The sequence below is a fragment of the Cyprinus carpio genome, chromosome A12 (assembly GCF_018340385.1).
Source record: "Cyprinus carpio isolate SPL01 chromosome A12, ASM1834038v1, whole genome shotgun sequence".
Classification (NCBI taxonomy): Eukaryota; Metazoa; Chordata; class Actinopteri; order Cypriniformes; family Cyprinidae; genus Cyprinus; species Cyprinus carpio.
In genome coordinates this window covers 8,735,815-8,751,913 of record NC_056583.1, presented here as the reverse complement: position 1 = coordinate 8,751,913, position 16,099 = coordinate 8,735,815, and the positions used below count along the sequence as shown (strand labels likewise).

Here is a 16,099-nt window from a genome sequence, read left to right as displayed (position 1 = left end):
CCTGCCCTCGTCAACTTGGGCTTCTCGGGCAAATTCATCTCGCAGGACCTACTAAATGTCTTCATCTGCCTTGCAGATGGAGTTCCGGGAGTTCAGAGTTAAAACCATCCAGGGAAAACTGCTAGGACGTGGGCGGGTGAAATTCAGACCTCCACCGCTGAGGCTCAAGATCGCCAATCTGCATTTCACCTTGATCACTGAAAGGAGTGAAATTATTTCCTTATGAAAGTAATTCTTTGTGAAGCCAGACATTCAGGAACTCTCGCAATGCAAATGCAGATGCACCAAAATAATGGGCTTTTATCTCTTTGTGAAGCCAAACACTCAAGAACTCTCGCAATGATTTGATCAGATAGGAAGATCTAGAAGAAAGACCATTTACTCTTTGGTCCCTTCACCCATCCTTTCCCCCTGGGTACATGGTCCAGGTCACTAAAAGTTGACAGAGAAATGCCAAGAACTCAAGTTACTATTCTTACATGAAACATTTACTAAATCTTCAGGATTCATGATCGTAAACTTTTCATGTTTGGTATCATTTTAAAGGTCTCTGTGCGTTTGGTAAAATGGTCTCAATTTCACAGTAGTCATTTATATTATGAGAAAGATTCAAAACTCTTTTATAATTATGATCAGCTCAGGAGGGGGTGTGTTCCCCTTTAGGGGTCTTTGAGAATGTTTATTTCCAGCCAGGTGTGACCCTGATGTGATCATGGGAACCTAAAGAACCAAAAGGTCTTTTATGTTGTCTGGTCTGAGTATTTAAGGGAAGTGACAAAACACTACTGGGCGATTCTGTAGTCAGATCAGCCCGTAGTGTGGAGTGCATTTCATATGCTCCATACTATGTATCTTCCTGAAGTCAGGTATACAATTTACAATTACACTATCCTATCTAAATTGGCTTCTAATTGTTTTCATTATGTAACTGACATGATACAATTTTACCTGACTGATAATAAATTGTTATATTTGATTTATTCTGCATTATTCTTAATTCATTATTTCTAGTAGATTAAAGCGAAGGTATTACCTCAAATCTGTGTTCAGGATTGTTCATACGAAAGGTTTAATAGATGGAGCATAGGGCACATCAATTGAGTCCATTTCGATTTCTGACTATCGCTGCCTTAAATAAGTTGCAGTTTTCATAAATATATTAAAACTATGCTTTTTGTTACGAGTAAGCAGAGTGCGACCGACTTAAAGGTAGATATTTACCATGCATCCAATGTTTAAGATCAGACTGACGAGTTTGTGTTCGGGAAGAGTATTCAATCGGCCGAAATGACTCTTCTAAAGCGATACCGGGACTGCAGTGAACGAATAATTGAAAGTATGGGATTTCCAGAATACTCAAATATCTAAATTAATAAACAATCGATATCTGTGATCAGCTTTTGATAGAAATGTATGTGATCACGTGAAATTAGAGTCATATTGAACACGGAGCTAGACTAAAATTCAAACTAAATCCTGATAAATTCAGAAGCGCAAATAAAAGACCGAATATGCATTAAACCTTTGACCAGGCCGCTGGATTCCGCTTTTTGGGCCGGCGGGTGGATCCTTACATCACCTTTCTGGTACTGGAAGAACCCATTTCACCAAGATCACCTTTCTGGTTCTGGAGGGAGCCACGGTGGACATCATCCTGGGATGCCCCAGGCTTATTCTCCAGTCTCCAGAAATCAGATGGGACACGTGTGAGGTAACACGCTGGATCAAGTTTTGTCTACAACACTGCATCTCAGCCCTTCTCAAGCCTTTTCAAACTCGTCGCATGGCTCAAATAGCCTCAACTTGCATCGAAAGTCTCGAGCCGTTGGAAGCACCCACTGTCCCATCTGACTATGTGGCATTCCAGGATGTTTACAGCAAGCAGGCTGCCACCGTCCTACCACCTCATTGGCCATGGGACTGCGCCATCGACCTGCTACCTGGAAATAAAATAAACTCCCCAAGCGTTGAGTGTATCCCCTGTCCATCCTGGAGCACAAGGCTATTGAGGACTACATCCAGGAGGCTCTTTCCCAATGTATCATTCATCCCTCCACATTACCAGCCGCACACATCACCACCTTTCCACCCCCACCTTTTTGTGGACAAAAAGGATGGGGTCTTGAGGCCATGTATTGATTACCGGATATTAAATTTCCAGACTGTGAAGCAGTCCTTACCCACTTCCCCTGGTCCCTGCCACTCTCGAGGAACTCCGTGGGGCACGTATCTTCTCCAAGCTGGACCTACAGAGCACATGCAACCTCGTTAGAATCTGGGAAGAGCGATGAGTGGAAGACGTGCTTCATTACCCCATCTGGGCACTACGAATATCTCGTCATGCCATATTGCCTTTACAATGCCCCGTCCTTCTTCCAGGGGTTTATGAACGAGGTGTTCCGGGAGTTCCTCAATGACTTTGTGATTGTCTACATCGATGACATACTCATAAACTCCCAGAACCTGGCAGACCATCGCCATCACCTGAAGCAGGTCCTTAGGAAGCTTCGCATTTCTTCTGAAGCTGGAGAACCATGCAGTCCCTTGGGTACATTATCGGCCAAGAAGGAATTCAAATGGACCAGGGGAAGGTAAAGGCCATTACGGAGTGGAATCATCCCCAGTTGGTGAAGGAGCTCCAGAGTTTCCTAGAATTTACGAACTTCTATCGTCCCTTCATTAAGGATTTCAGTCTGCTCTCAGCTCCATTAACCTCTTTACTCCGAGGTAAGCCCAAGTCCCTGTGCTGGAACTCCAGCTCCCACGAAGCCTTTGAACAACTCAACTATTCTTCAACAGGTTTCAATTCACCATCACATACCGGCTAGGCAACCGTAACTGTAAGGCTGACACATTGTCACGAATGCACTCACCAGATGCACCCGCAGAACCTGAGCTAGTTCTCTCTCCATCCCTAATTGTGAGCCCCATTGTTTGGAACCTCGACAGGGACATCCAAGCTGCCACTCTCACTGAACCAGCTCTGCTGGGCTCAGTTCACAATGTACCGGGCTCTGGACATCCAAGCAGCCAACCAAGCTCGGTACTGTTGGCCTACTATGTCCCGTGATACCATCAGGTACATCCGAGCGTGCTCAGTCTGTGCCATGTCTAAATCTCCTCGTCACCTCCCCCTAGGCAAGCTTGTGCCACTACCCATACCTCAGTGGCCCTGGTCTCACATTGGGATTGATTTCGTAACTGACTTACCCAACTCCGAAGGCAACACCTGCATTCTAGTGGCAGTAGATCACTTTTCAAAAGCCTGCATACTGATTCCCCTCAAGGGATTACCCACTGTACTAGAAACTGCCGAGTCACTCTTCACCCATGTCTTCAGGAATTACGGAGTCCCAGAGGATATCGTCTCAGACCAGGGCTGTAACGCCACACCAGCAGAGGGAGCCCTCACCCGAGTACTGACTGTGTACCGCTCCCTCTGCTTCTACATTCATTTACTCTGCCTCAACTGAATCCAGCGTAAGTTTCAAACCTGCAAGCAGCATTCGTGAGGTATTAAAGGGTTACCAAGATCAGATGACTAAACTCCAGTCTGTCAATGAGCACCTGACTAATTACATCCAGTCTCTTCCATCAACCATGTCGAAAACAGTGAGTTTTGCATTACCTGATAAATTTGATGGATCTGCGGATCAATATAGGGGCTTTGTTCGGCAAGTGAAAATGTACTTTGATAATCAGGAAGACAAGTTTGAGTCTGATGACAAGAAGTGTGCTTTCATGATGTCTTTGTTATCTGGCAAGGCGATCGACTGGGCTGTGGCCGTTTGGGAAACAGATATGTGATTTAGAAGATCTTTTGATTATTTCATTCAACAACTGCAAGAAATGTTTGAATATCCCGCAGGGGGCAAGGATATATCAACCCAGATTCTTCAAATGTCCCAAGGTAACCGTACAGCCACTGAATACGCCATCCTGTTTAGAACCCTCGCTGCTCAGAGTGGATGGAAATTTTGTTTTCCTAAAACCTGTATTTCAAAGGAGCCTCAACATTAATCTACAGGCAGAGTTGATTTGTAAAGGAGAGAATTTATCATTTTCTCACTATCAAGATTGATAATCTGATGAGACAAGCCCCGAGACAAAAGAACATGATAGAAATGTAACATATTTCACCAAGTATCACTCAACCCATAACAACATCAACCGCCAAGCTGTGTGATGAGCCGATGCACTTGGGTTTTTCCAGACTTTCTGAGGAAGAAAGAATGAGGCGACATCAACTACGATTGTGTTTTTTTTTTTTCGGTGAAACAGGCCATCGCAGTCAGGGATGCCCACACAAGGCCCAAATAACCATGCTGGTAAATATTGAACACTTTTTTTTGCTGAGTACCCAATCTTTCCAACTTCCTATTACACTAAAAGCTGAAGATATTTCCATTCCATTAACAGCGATGATCGATTTGGGAGCTGCACTGAACCTCATTCATAAAGATCTCATCAAAAAATATAATATCCCTATCCAACCATGCAATCCACCCATCAAGATCAAAGCTGTTAATGATACCTCAATTGGAAATGGAATATGTCATCAGACCAAGCCAGTAACCATCCAAGTTGGTTTATTTCACCAAGAATTAATCTCCCTGTATGTCATTGACTCCCCCAAACATGAAGTGATCCTTTGGATTCCCATGGCTATCCGTTCATGACCCCGTCATTTCCTGGCATCAGGGTGAGTTGATTAAGTGGTCCACTTTCTGTGAGAGTCATTGCTTTTCCCTAGCCCCCCAGCCATGTTACACTGCCAGCATAGAAAGCCCCGCGATTAACAAGGCAGTTAACATTCCCACCTGTTATAACGATCTGGCAGAAATCTTTAGTAAAACCAAGGCTACTCAGTTACCACCTTACCGTCCTTGGGACTGCACTATTGACCTACTCCCCAATGCAATGCCTCCAAAGAGTAGGATTTACTCTCTGTCCAGGAATGAGGATTAAGGCCTTGTATTGATTATCGAGGACTCAATAACGTCACTGTGAAGTTCCGCTACAATTTACACCAAACCCGATCTATGGAGTGCTTATAACCTGATCAGAATCAACAAGGGCGATGACTGGAAAACTGCCTTTCTCACTAATAGGGGGCACTATGAATATCAGGTAATGCCGTATGGGCTTGCCAATGGTCCAGCTGTCTTTCAGTCTTTAATCAATGAGATGTTCCGAGACCTTCTGAATCAGTGCGTAACAGCCTAAATTGAGGATATCTTGATCTACTCAAATTCTGAAGATGAACATATCACTCATGTCAGGACCGTCCTCACTCGACTACTAGAAAACCAACTGTATGTCAAGGCAGAAAAATGTGAGTTTCATGTCAGACAGACTTCATTCCTGGGTTACCATATCAGTCAGCAAGGAGTAAAAATGGATGAATCCAAGGTCAAGGCAGTCACAGAATGGCCACAGCCATCCACGATAAAGGAGCTTCAAAGGTTTCTGGGGTTGGCTAATTTTTACAGATATTTTATCAGGAATTACAGTATGATTGCTTCTCCTCTGACATCTCTCTTGAAAGGAAAGCCTGCGAAACTGTAGTGGACTGAGGAGGCCAAGCATGCATACAATACCTTGAAGGTCAGGTTTACCACAGCCCCCATCCTTAAACATCCTGACCCCAATCTTCCATTTGTGGTGGAGGTGGACCCTTCAGACTGCGGAATCGGGGACATGCTCTCCCAACGCCATGGCCAACCTGGTAAAACTGTATCCCTGTGCCTTCTTCTCATGAAAGTTAACTGCGGCAGAAAGAAACTATAATGTTGGGAATAAAGAACTTTTGTCCATAAAAGCAGCCATTCAGCAATGGAGACACTCGCTAGAGGGGACAGTCCATCCTTTTCAGGTAATCACTGACCACAAAAATCTTGAATATATTAAAGGTGCTAAATGACTCAACCCACGCCAAGCTCGCTGGTCCCTTTTCTTCACCCGATTCCAGTTTACAGTGACATATCACCCTGGCAGTAAGAATAGTAAGGCAGATACTCTCTCCAGGCAGTATGATTTTCTCCTAGAAAACCTTACACCAGAATGCATACTCTCCTCGTCTGTTGTCATCCCCCCTATCACCTAGGACATAATGGAGGAAATACAACAGGAACAACTCCAAGAACCAGCACCTGTCAACTGCCCACCAAATAAACAATATGTTCCACAAAATCTACGACACACAGTAATACAATGGGTCCACACTTCTGTTAGCTCTGGCCATCCTGGAATATCCCGCACACTTCGCTTACTACAAAATTCATTCTGGTGGTCCTCAATGCTTAAGGATGTCACTACCTATATCAAACGTTAGCCCAAACTAAGACCCCAGAGGAGTTACCTTTAGGGCTCCTCCAACCACTGCCCATCCCACAACGTCCCTGGTCCCATCTCTCTATTGACTTCATCACCAACCTGCCTTTGTCCAACGGCTTTTTACATTTTTTTTAATCATTTAGCAGACCCTTCACTGCTGTTCTAGTCATCGTTTCTCGAAATCCTGTCAGTTGGTCCCCTCAAAAGGACTCCCCACAGCCATGGAAACTGCACAGGCACTGTTTCATCATGTCTTTCAAATTTATGATATACTAGATGATATCGTCAGCGACAGAGGAACCCAGTTTACATCCCAAGTTTGAAAAGCTTTCTGCAAGCATCTTGACATCAATGTCAGCCTCACATCACGATACCACCCCCAAGCAAATGGACAGGTCGAACGATTAAACCAAGAGTTAGGCAGATATCTTCAATCATATTTCAGCCGAGAACAGCATCAATGGTCTGAATTCCTTCCATGGGCTGAATACGCACAAAATTCATTGACTCACTCATCCACAGGTCTGACCCCCTTCCAGTGTGTCCTTGGTTATCAACCCCCTTTGTTCCCGTGGTCTGGCGAACCCTTATCGGTCCCTGCTGTGGACGATTGGATTTGGCGTAGTGAGAGGTTGTGGGACAGTGCACACATACGTCTTCAGCAAGCTGTGAGAGTGCAAGAACTCCAGGCCAACAAGCGACATTGTCCACACCATCCCTAACAACCAGGACAGCGGGTCTGGCTCTCTACGAGGGACCTCAAGTTGCGGCTACCAAGCAGGAAGCTCAGCCCCAGGTATGTTGGTCCTTTCAAGATTCTAAGAAGAATAAATGAAGTCACATACCAGTTAGAGCTTCCTGCTAATTATCGTGTCTCTCCATCCTTTAATGTTTCGCTACTCAAACCAGTCCTCCCGGATGCTGACCCCAACAATGAGACTCAAGAAGCACCACTGCCGCTGGGTGTTGGTGGCTCTCCAGCTTACAAGGTGAATGAGTTACTGGACTCAAGACGGAGAGGGGGTCAGCTCCAATATTTGGTGGACTGGGAGGGCTATGGACCTGAGGAGAGATCATGGGTAGCTGCCTGTGACATCCTGGATCCCTCTCTCATGGAGGACTTTCATCAAGCCAGACCCGATCGACCAGTGCCATGACACACAGGGACGTCCGCGTTGAGTGCCAGGAGGCACTCCTAGAGGAGGGGGTTCTGTAACGCTGCACCAGCAGAGGGAGCCCTTGCCTGAGTACTGACTGTGTACCGCTCCCTCTGCTTCTACATTCATTTCCTGTTTGGACAGTATTTAGCAAGAGTTTGTGTGTTTGCTCTTTGCGAAGTATTGCCAGTTTACCTGCCTTATCAAGCATTTTCCACTGTTATTCTGCCTGTCTGTTCTGTGTATGATTCTGCCTGAGTTCTCATTTACGATTGTTGGATTGCCCTGTTGGATAGATAGCCTGATTTGGACTGATGATTGTGTTTGAACCTTTTGCCTGCCTACTCGTCTCTGCCTTGTGGATTCCCCTTGTGTATGTTGAAAGATCGGACTGTTATTATGGTACTGACTCTCTGCCTGGTTTCACGATTCTGTCTTTGATATCTTCTCCTAATAAACTTCTGCAAATGGATTCTAATGCCGCCTCAGCCTCGATGTTACAGGGACCTGCAGTTCATTCCCCACGTTTGGAAAGCTTTCTTTCAATTGCTAGGTATCACGGTGAGCCTGTCATCAGGTTATCATCCCCAGACTAATGGCCAGACTGAGTGCAAGATCCAGGAGCTCGGGCGTTAACTCTGGGCATACTCCCAAGATGATCAGCACAGCTGAGCCCGCTTCCTCCCATGGGCCGAGTATGCACAAAACTCCATCCGACAAAACACCACCAGACTCACACCTTTCAAGTGCATACTTGGCTACCTACTCCCACTCTTCCTGTGGACCGAAGAGCCATCAGAGGTCCTATCTGTGGACTACTGGTTCCATGCGAGTGAGAGAGCATGGGACTCAGCTCACGTCCACCTCCAACGTGCAGTGCGGAGGCACAAAACCTTCACCAATGCCTGGCATTCCTAGACTCCCACTTACCAACCTGGACAGCAAATTTGGCTATTGACCTGGGATCTGCACCTCCAAGAAACTGAGTCCCCGCTACATTGGTCTGTTCCCGATACCGAGGCAGATAAATGAGGTCACCTACCAACTCCAACTTCCACCCAGGTACAGAATTGACCCCACCTTTCATGTGTCCCTCCTAAAACCCTTCTCGCCTTCTGCACCAGATCTCACGGCACCAGCAGAGCCGCCTCCTCCAGAGATCCTTGAGCAACCATCGGTCTACCAGGTCAAGAAAATCCTGGATTCGCGGCAGTGGGTGGCAGGCTAGAATACCTGGTAGACTGAGAAGGATATGGACCAGAGGAAAGATCCTAGGTGGCCTGGGATGACGTTCTTGACCCCACATTGCTAGAGGATATCCATCAGACCCATCCTAATCTTCAATCACCCATAATAAACCTTCACACCATTAACCACCTTTAGTCCGTCTATTGAGTTGGATACTCACCATTCATTGCTTCAGTCATTCTATCTCTGCAATTCCTGTCAATAAATCTGCTTACTCTTAACTACCTGTTGTCTCCGGCTTGATCTGTGACTATATATATATATATATATAGAGAGAGAGAGAGAGAGAGAAGTTTTACAGATTTAAGTTTATCATAGGCTTGTTCTTATTTACTGTAATATTGTGATATATTATTACAATTTAAAATAATAAAATAATTAAATTTATTATACTTTAAATTATCATTTATTTCTGTGATGCAAAGCTGAATTTTTAGGATCATTATCACATGATCCTTTAGAAATCATTCTAATATGATGATTCATTATCAAAGTTGGAAACAGTTCTGCTGCTTAATATTTTTTCAGAACATGTGATACTTTTTTAGGATACTTGGATGAATAAAAAGTAAAAAAAAAAAAAAAAAAAAAAAAAGAAGCTATGTTTTTAAAATATAAATATTTTGTAATAACAATATACACTACTGGTCAGTAATTTGGGGTCAGTAATTTTTTTTCCTTTCTTTTTTTTAAATAAAATTAATACTTTTATTCAGCAAGGATGTGTTAAATTGATAAAAAGTGATAGTAAAGAAAATATATTAATAGAATATATATTATTAGAATTTTTATTTTTTATTTTGAATGAATGCAGTTCTTTTTAACCTTTTATTTATCAAATATATTAGACAGCAGAACTGTTTCCAACACTCACAATAAATCAGAATATTAGAATGATTTCTAAATGATCATGTGAAAGACTGGATGTTAGATGTGACACTGAAGGCTGGAGTAATTATGCTGAAAATTCAGCTTTGCATCACAGGAATATTTTTTTTAAGTATATTCAAATAGAAAACTATTATTTTAAGTTGTAATAATATTTCACAATATTACTGTTTTTTCTGTATTTTTGATCAAATAAATGCAGGCTTGATGAGCAGAAGAGACTTCTTTCAAAAACATTAAAAATAGTAATGTTTCCAAACTTTTGGTCTGTACTATATATATATATATATATACAGGTCCTTCTCAAAAAATTAGCATATTGTGAAAAAGTTCATTATTTTCCATAATGTAATGATAAAAATTAAACTTTCATATATTTTAGATCCATTGCACACCAACTGAAATATTTCAGGTCTTTTATTGTTTTAATACTGATGATTTTGGCATACAGCTCATGAAAACCCAAAATTCCTATCTCAAAAAATTAGCATATCATGAAAAGGTTCTCTAAACGACCTATTAACCTAATCATCTGAATCAACTAATTAACTCTAAACACCTGCAAAAGATTCCTGAGGCTTTTAAAAACTCCCAGCCTGGTTCATTACTCAAAACCGCAATCATGGGTAAGACTGCCGACCTGACTGCTGTCCAGAAGGCCATCATTGACACCCTCAAGCGTGGGTAAGACACAGAAAGAAATTTCTGAACGAATAGGCTGTTCCCAGAGTGCTGTATCAAGGCACCTCAGTGGGAAGTCTGTGGGAAGGAAAAAGTGTGGCAAAAAACGCTGCACAACGAGAAGAGGTGACCGGACCCTGAGGAAGATTGTGGAGAAGGACCGATTCCAGACCTTGGGGGACCTGCGGAAGCAGTGGACTGAGTCTGGAGTAGAAACATCCAGAGCCACCGTGCACAGGCGTGTGCTTTTGAACCAGAAACAGCGGCAGAAGCGCCTGACCTGGGCTACAGAGAAGCAGCACTGGACTGTTGCTCAGTGGTCCAAAGTACTTTTTTCGGATGAAAGCAAATTTTGCATGTCATTCGGAAATCAAGGTGCCAGAGTCTGGAGGAAGACTGGGGAGAAATGAAATGCCTAAATGCCTGAAGTCCAGTGTCAAGTACCCACAGTCAGTGATGGTCTGGGGTGCCATGTCAGCTGCTGGTGTTGGTCCACTGTGTTTTATCAAGGGCAGGGTCAATGCAGCTAGCTATCAGGAGATTTTGGAGCACTTCATGCTTCCATCTGCTGAAAAGCTTTATGGAGATGAAGATTTCGTTTTTCAGCACGACCTGGCACCTGCTCACAGTGCCAAAACCACTGGTAAATGGTTTACTGACCATGGTATTACTGTGCTCAATTGGCCTGCCAACTCTCCTGACCTGAACCCCATAGAGAATCTGTGGGATATTGTGAAGAGAAAGTTGAGAGACGCAAGACCCAACACTCTGGATGAGCTTAAGGCCGCTATCGAAGCATCCTGGGCCTCCATAACACCTCAGCAGTGCCACAGGCTGATTGCCTCCATGCCACGCCGCATTGAAGCAGTCATTTCTGCAAAAGGATTCCCGACCAAGTATTGAGTGCATAACTGAACATAATTATTTGAAGGTTGACTTTTTTTGTATTAAAAACACTTTTCTTTTATTGGTCGGATGAAATATGCTAATTTTTTGAGATAGGAATTTTGAGTTTTCATGAGCTGTATGCCAAAATCATCAGTATTAAAACAATAAAAGACCTGAAATATTTCAGTTGGTGTGCAATGAATCTAAAATATATGAAAGTTTAATTTTTATCATTACATTATGGAAAATAATGAACTTTTTCACAATATGCTAATTTTTTGAGAAGGACCTGTATATATATATATATATATATATACATATATATATATATATATATATATATATATATATATATATATATATAAACAGTAAATAATACTGAACATGTTATACTGGAAATAAGCCATGTACAGTACCAAAATATTGCAACAGGCACCTGCCTACTGTATTAACTCCATAACCAGGATTGTTTTATGAGCCGAGGCCAAAGATGCTTAATAAGCACTGCTTATTATAAATGGACGTGGCAACACTTTGCAAAACAACCTACCAAACATAAAACACTACAGCTCTGTCAACTTTGGTATAATTAAAATCACCAAGCATAACTGTCACAGATTGCTTAAGTATAAGCACATGATGAAGACAAATAGTTCAATACACAGTTTTTAAATCCAAAACAGCAAAGCAAAAGCGTATTCATATTAATAACTGGCAACAGAGAGCACTAAATGAGGAGAATATATACCAATGCAAGAGAAGAACTAATGACTTAATTAACTGAACACAGGTGAACTAAGATAATCAAGGACTGAACACAGGAAACTAGGTCAAAAGAACTAACTAAGGCCCTGTCCACACAAACGCAGGTATTTTCAAAATCGCAGCTTTTTCTATGCGGTTTGGCCGTTCATTCACACTCAAATGTGGCACCAGGTCACTGAAACCGAACATTTTTGAAAACTCCTGCCAGGGTGTAGATTTTCAAAAACTCCAGTTGCAGTGTTATCATGTAGACAGTGAAACCAGAGATTCTGGCTTGTGACCTCGCCTGCTGGATACCTTTTCAGACTTCTGATTGGCCAACATGGCTTTACGATTGAGATTATATAGCCACCTGTTGGCTTGGCATGCTCTTGACAGTGCTTCATAGTATGCTTTTGCATTTTCATATGGACAGAGGTTTTTTAAAAATAGAAGGAAAAACTCAGTTTATAAAAATACCTGTGTACGTGTGGACATGGCCTAAGGCAGGAGAACATCTAGGTTACGTTTGTAACCCTCGTAATTTTGTGTATGTGTACATTTGAAATTCAATGACTGACACCGTTGTAACCATTGCACCATTTTGCCATCTCACATATTTTGTGTTATGCTTTTTTGACAAAGTAACTCGTTATTGTCACGGTCATGGACTTTTGTTTGTGTTTCCTTCTGTTTCCGTTCCCTATCTGTCGGTCACTACGAGTTATGTTGAACAACATATGGGGTCTCACTTGGGAGGCCAATCATCTCTGAGTTAAGAGAAAACGCCAATGAAAATTGGCTAGTGGATCTTACATACCTGAGCCCCTCCCTGTGCCTATGGGTATAAATAGGCAACAGGTGCATCCACTCTTCAGGTTTTACACTGAGGAGCCGAGAACGTGTCCCAGCAACAGCGAATGGTTCAAGGTTGTGGCATGGGGACATAATGTCTCCGTTCCCTCCATAAGGGAACAAGGGTTACGTACATAACCGAGACGTTCCCTATCTGTCAGTCACTATGAGTTATGTAGAACGACATATGGGGTCCTATGGAAAACACCACAACCTGAACACCGTCACAACCCTGTGGCGCTGCAATTGTCGACAAACAGTGTCACCAAAGCTACACTTAAGGTCGTAACCTTCCCAAAGCACCAGTGCAAATTCACTGACCTTGGTACCAAAGAGAACCAAAAGGGTGAGTACATCGCTGCTGAAGGCGGCCATGCTGCTGTTCCGTCTACAAAAGTTATTGGAAGGGATTTCAACCTTCAGTGAAAGATTGCTTCAAATCTTTCCTATTTGTTCTTTCAGCTTGGCAGAACGATGGGGAAGCGAGCCTAGGAAAAGGTCGCTACGAGACCACATCCTACCCGTAGGAAGGTGACGTTGAGATACTGATATGGACTGACCCAGGAGGTACTACATATGGAATGGTCTCTGAGGCAGGTCCTACCTTAGAGTAGGGATGGAACAGTTGCCAGAAGAGACTGATAGAGCAGGTCTGTCAAGGGAAGACACTCTTGATGGATGTGAGCACGATCAGGATCGCTGTCTTGAGAGACAGGAACTTCAGCTCAACTGAATCAAGCGGCTCAAAGGGACCCCTCTGAAGACCAGCCAGGACAATAGAGAGGTCCCAGGAGGGCATCAGGGGTGTCCTAGGAGGATTTAACCTTCTGGCGACTGGCAGTGGGAGAACTTGTGGGAAGCAAACAGGTCTACCTGGGCTTCTCCGAATCGACTTCAGATCAGCTGGACCATCTGGGGATGGAGTCGCCATTCCACGGGGAAAGTGAGCTGTTGTGAGAGCGCGTCAGCTGCACGAGTGAGCTCCCCTGGAATGTCGATAGCGCGCAGTGACTTGAGCCGCGTGTGACTCCAGAGGAGGAGATGGCGGGCGAGTTGAGACATGCGACATGATCATAGACCACCCTGTCGGTTGATGTACGAAACAGCAGCAGTTTTGTCCGTGCGGACCAACACGTGCTTGTCTAGCAACAGCGGCCAAAACTGCAGTAAAGCTAGATGCACTGCCAGCAACTCCAGACAGTTGATGTGCCAAACCAGTCATGGTCCTGTTCAGGACCCCGAATCTCCTGCCCGTTGCACTTCGCACCCCAGTCCATGTCGGAGGCATCTGTCGTGACAACGACATGCTGGGACATTTGTTCTAAAGGCACCTCGGCCCATAGAAATGCAAGGTCCGACCAGGGGCTGAATAGGCGGCGACACATCGGTGTGATGGTGACACAATGTGCACCACGGCGCCCTGCCCATCTCGGGACTCGGGAGTGTAACCAGTGTTGAAGTGGTTTCATATAAAGCAATCCAAGCGGCGTGACTGCGGCTGCAGATGCCATATGCCCCAGAAGCCTCTGAAAATTTTTCAGTGGTACCACTGTCCTGCCTCTGAAGGAACTCAGGCAGTTCAGCACCGACTGGGCACGCTCGCTGGTGAGACGTGCCATCATACTCACCAAGTCTAACTCCATACTGAGATAAAAGATTCTCTACACAGGGGAGAGCTCGCTCTTTTCTCGGTTGACCTGAAGCCCCAACTGACTGAGGTGCCGAAGCACCAGGTCCCTGTGATCGCACAACTCCTCTCAAGACCGGGCCATGATGAGCCAGTCATCGAGATAGTTGAGGATCCTGATGGGGCAAGGGGGCAAGTGGGGCAAGGGCACCCTCCGCGACCTTGTTGTCTGGGTTTGAACGCATTTGATAATACGTTTCTGCGTCAACATTTTGAATGGGAGCTTGTGCAGGGCCCGATTCAAAACTTGCAGATCCAAGATAGGTCGAAGGCCACCACTTTTCTTGGATACGATGAAGTAAGGGCTGTAAACCCCTTCCTCATCTCAGCTGGAGGGACCGGCTCGATTGCATCCTTCACCAACAGGACAACAGGACAGCAATCTCCTCGCTCCTGACTGCCACCAAAGTCTCGAGAACGGCATTGAACTTGGGAGGTCGAAGGGCAAACTGAATCGCATAGCCGAGTCAGACTGTCCGAATCTGCCAACAGGACGGTTCGGGCAGCGCAAGCCACGCCCCCAAACTCCGTACAAGTGGCACCAAAGGGACAGTCAACGTACCCGCAGTGGTGCAGCGATGGGGAGTCGTATTGGATGGCCCAGAAAGCATCGCATTCTGAGTCATCACAGCAAAACTTCCCGTGTTCCCGGAGGAACTGGCCAGAAATGCTTGGAGAGGCGTTGTGTCTCCGAGCCGCGACCTCTTGGGCACTGGTGTTAGGGGCCATCGTGGGTGAGAATGAGGAGGCAGTGCGTCACTCATTGTCAACCCACGAGCCTTGCAACTCGGAGGAAAGGGAAACCCAGAATCACCCAGCAGCCATACAGGACAAGCACTGCAGAAGGGGTGAGAGGTCTGTGGGGCGTGGCCCGGCGGAGAAGCTCTCACTGTCACCCTCAAATCTCCCAGAACACTAGCCGGCGGTCATCTGCTCGTGGCAGAGAAACCAGAATGGGTAGTGACAGAGGGGTCTGCTCCTTTCCCTTTAAGAAAGGAGAGACGCGATCGCAGCGTTGCCATGGTCATGCACGCAGTGCGGGCATGAACCATCCACGAACGTGTCTTCAGCGTGCTGAGTGCCCAGACACGGAATACAATACTCGTGGCAGTTGTCAGAGGACAGGAAACGACCGCATCCAGAAGGACACAGACGAAACAACGTCTTTAAAAAGATGCAAATTGTCCGTGATTTGCTCTTTTAGGAAATCTGCTCTTTTAGTTGAAGCACCCAGGGGAATCACTGAAAGGGACACCGCTGTTCGCGCCGTACCGCAAACCAGAACAGTTTCCAGACACACAGCAGATGAATGGCTTTGTGGAGTATAACAGCTTTTCATACAACCACTCGGCTCTGAAGCAAAAATCTGAAGAGTGGATGCACCTGTTGCCTATTTATAACAGTAGGCACGGGGAGTGGCTCAGGTATGTAAAATCCACTATCCAATTTTCATTGGCGTTTTCTCTTAAACTCAGAGATGATTGGCCTTCCAAGTGTGACCCCATATGTCGTTCGACATAACTCGTAGTGACCGACAGATAGGGAACGGAAACAGAAGGAAACACAAACAAAAGTACATGACCGTGACAATAACGAGTTACTTTGGTCAAAAAAG

General features: G+C 44.7%; 2 protein-coding genes across 3 annotated transcripts in view; one reads left to right on the top strand and one right to left on the bottom strand.

Annotated features, from left to right (window-relative positions):
• avl9 (AVL9 homolog (S. cerevisiase)) overlaps window positions 1-16,099 on the top strand; it is a 700,673-nt gene that overhangs the window by 462,543 nt on the left and 222,031 nt on the right. The window lies entirely within an intron of this gene.
• Window positions 1-16,099, bottom strand: part of LOC109099523 (transforming growth factor beta-1-induced transcript 1 protein) — a 191,459-nt gene that overhangs the window by 146,513 nt on the left and 28,847 nt on the right. The window lies entirely within an intron of this gene.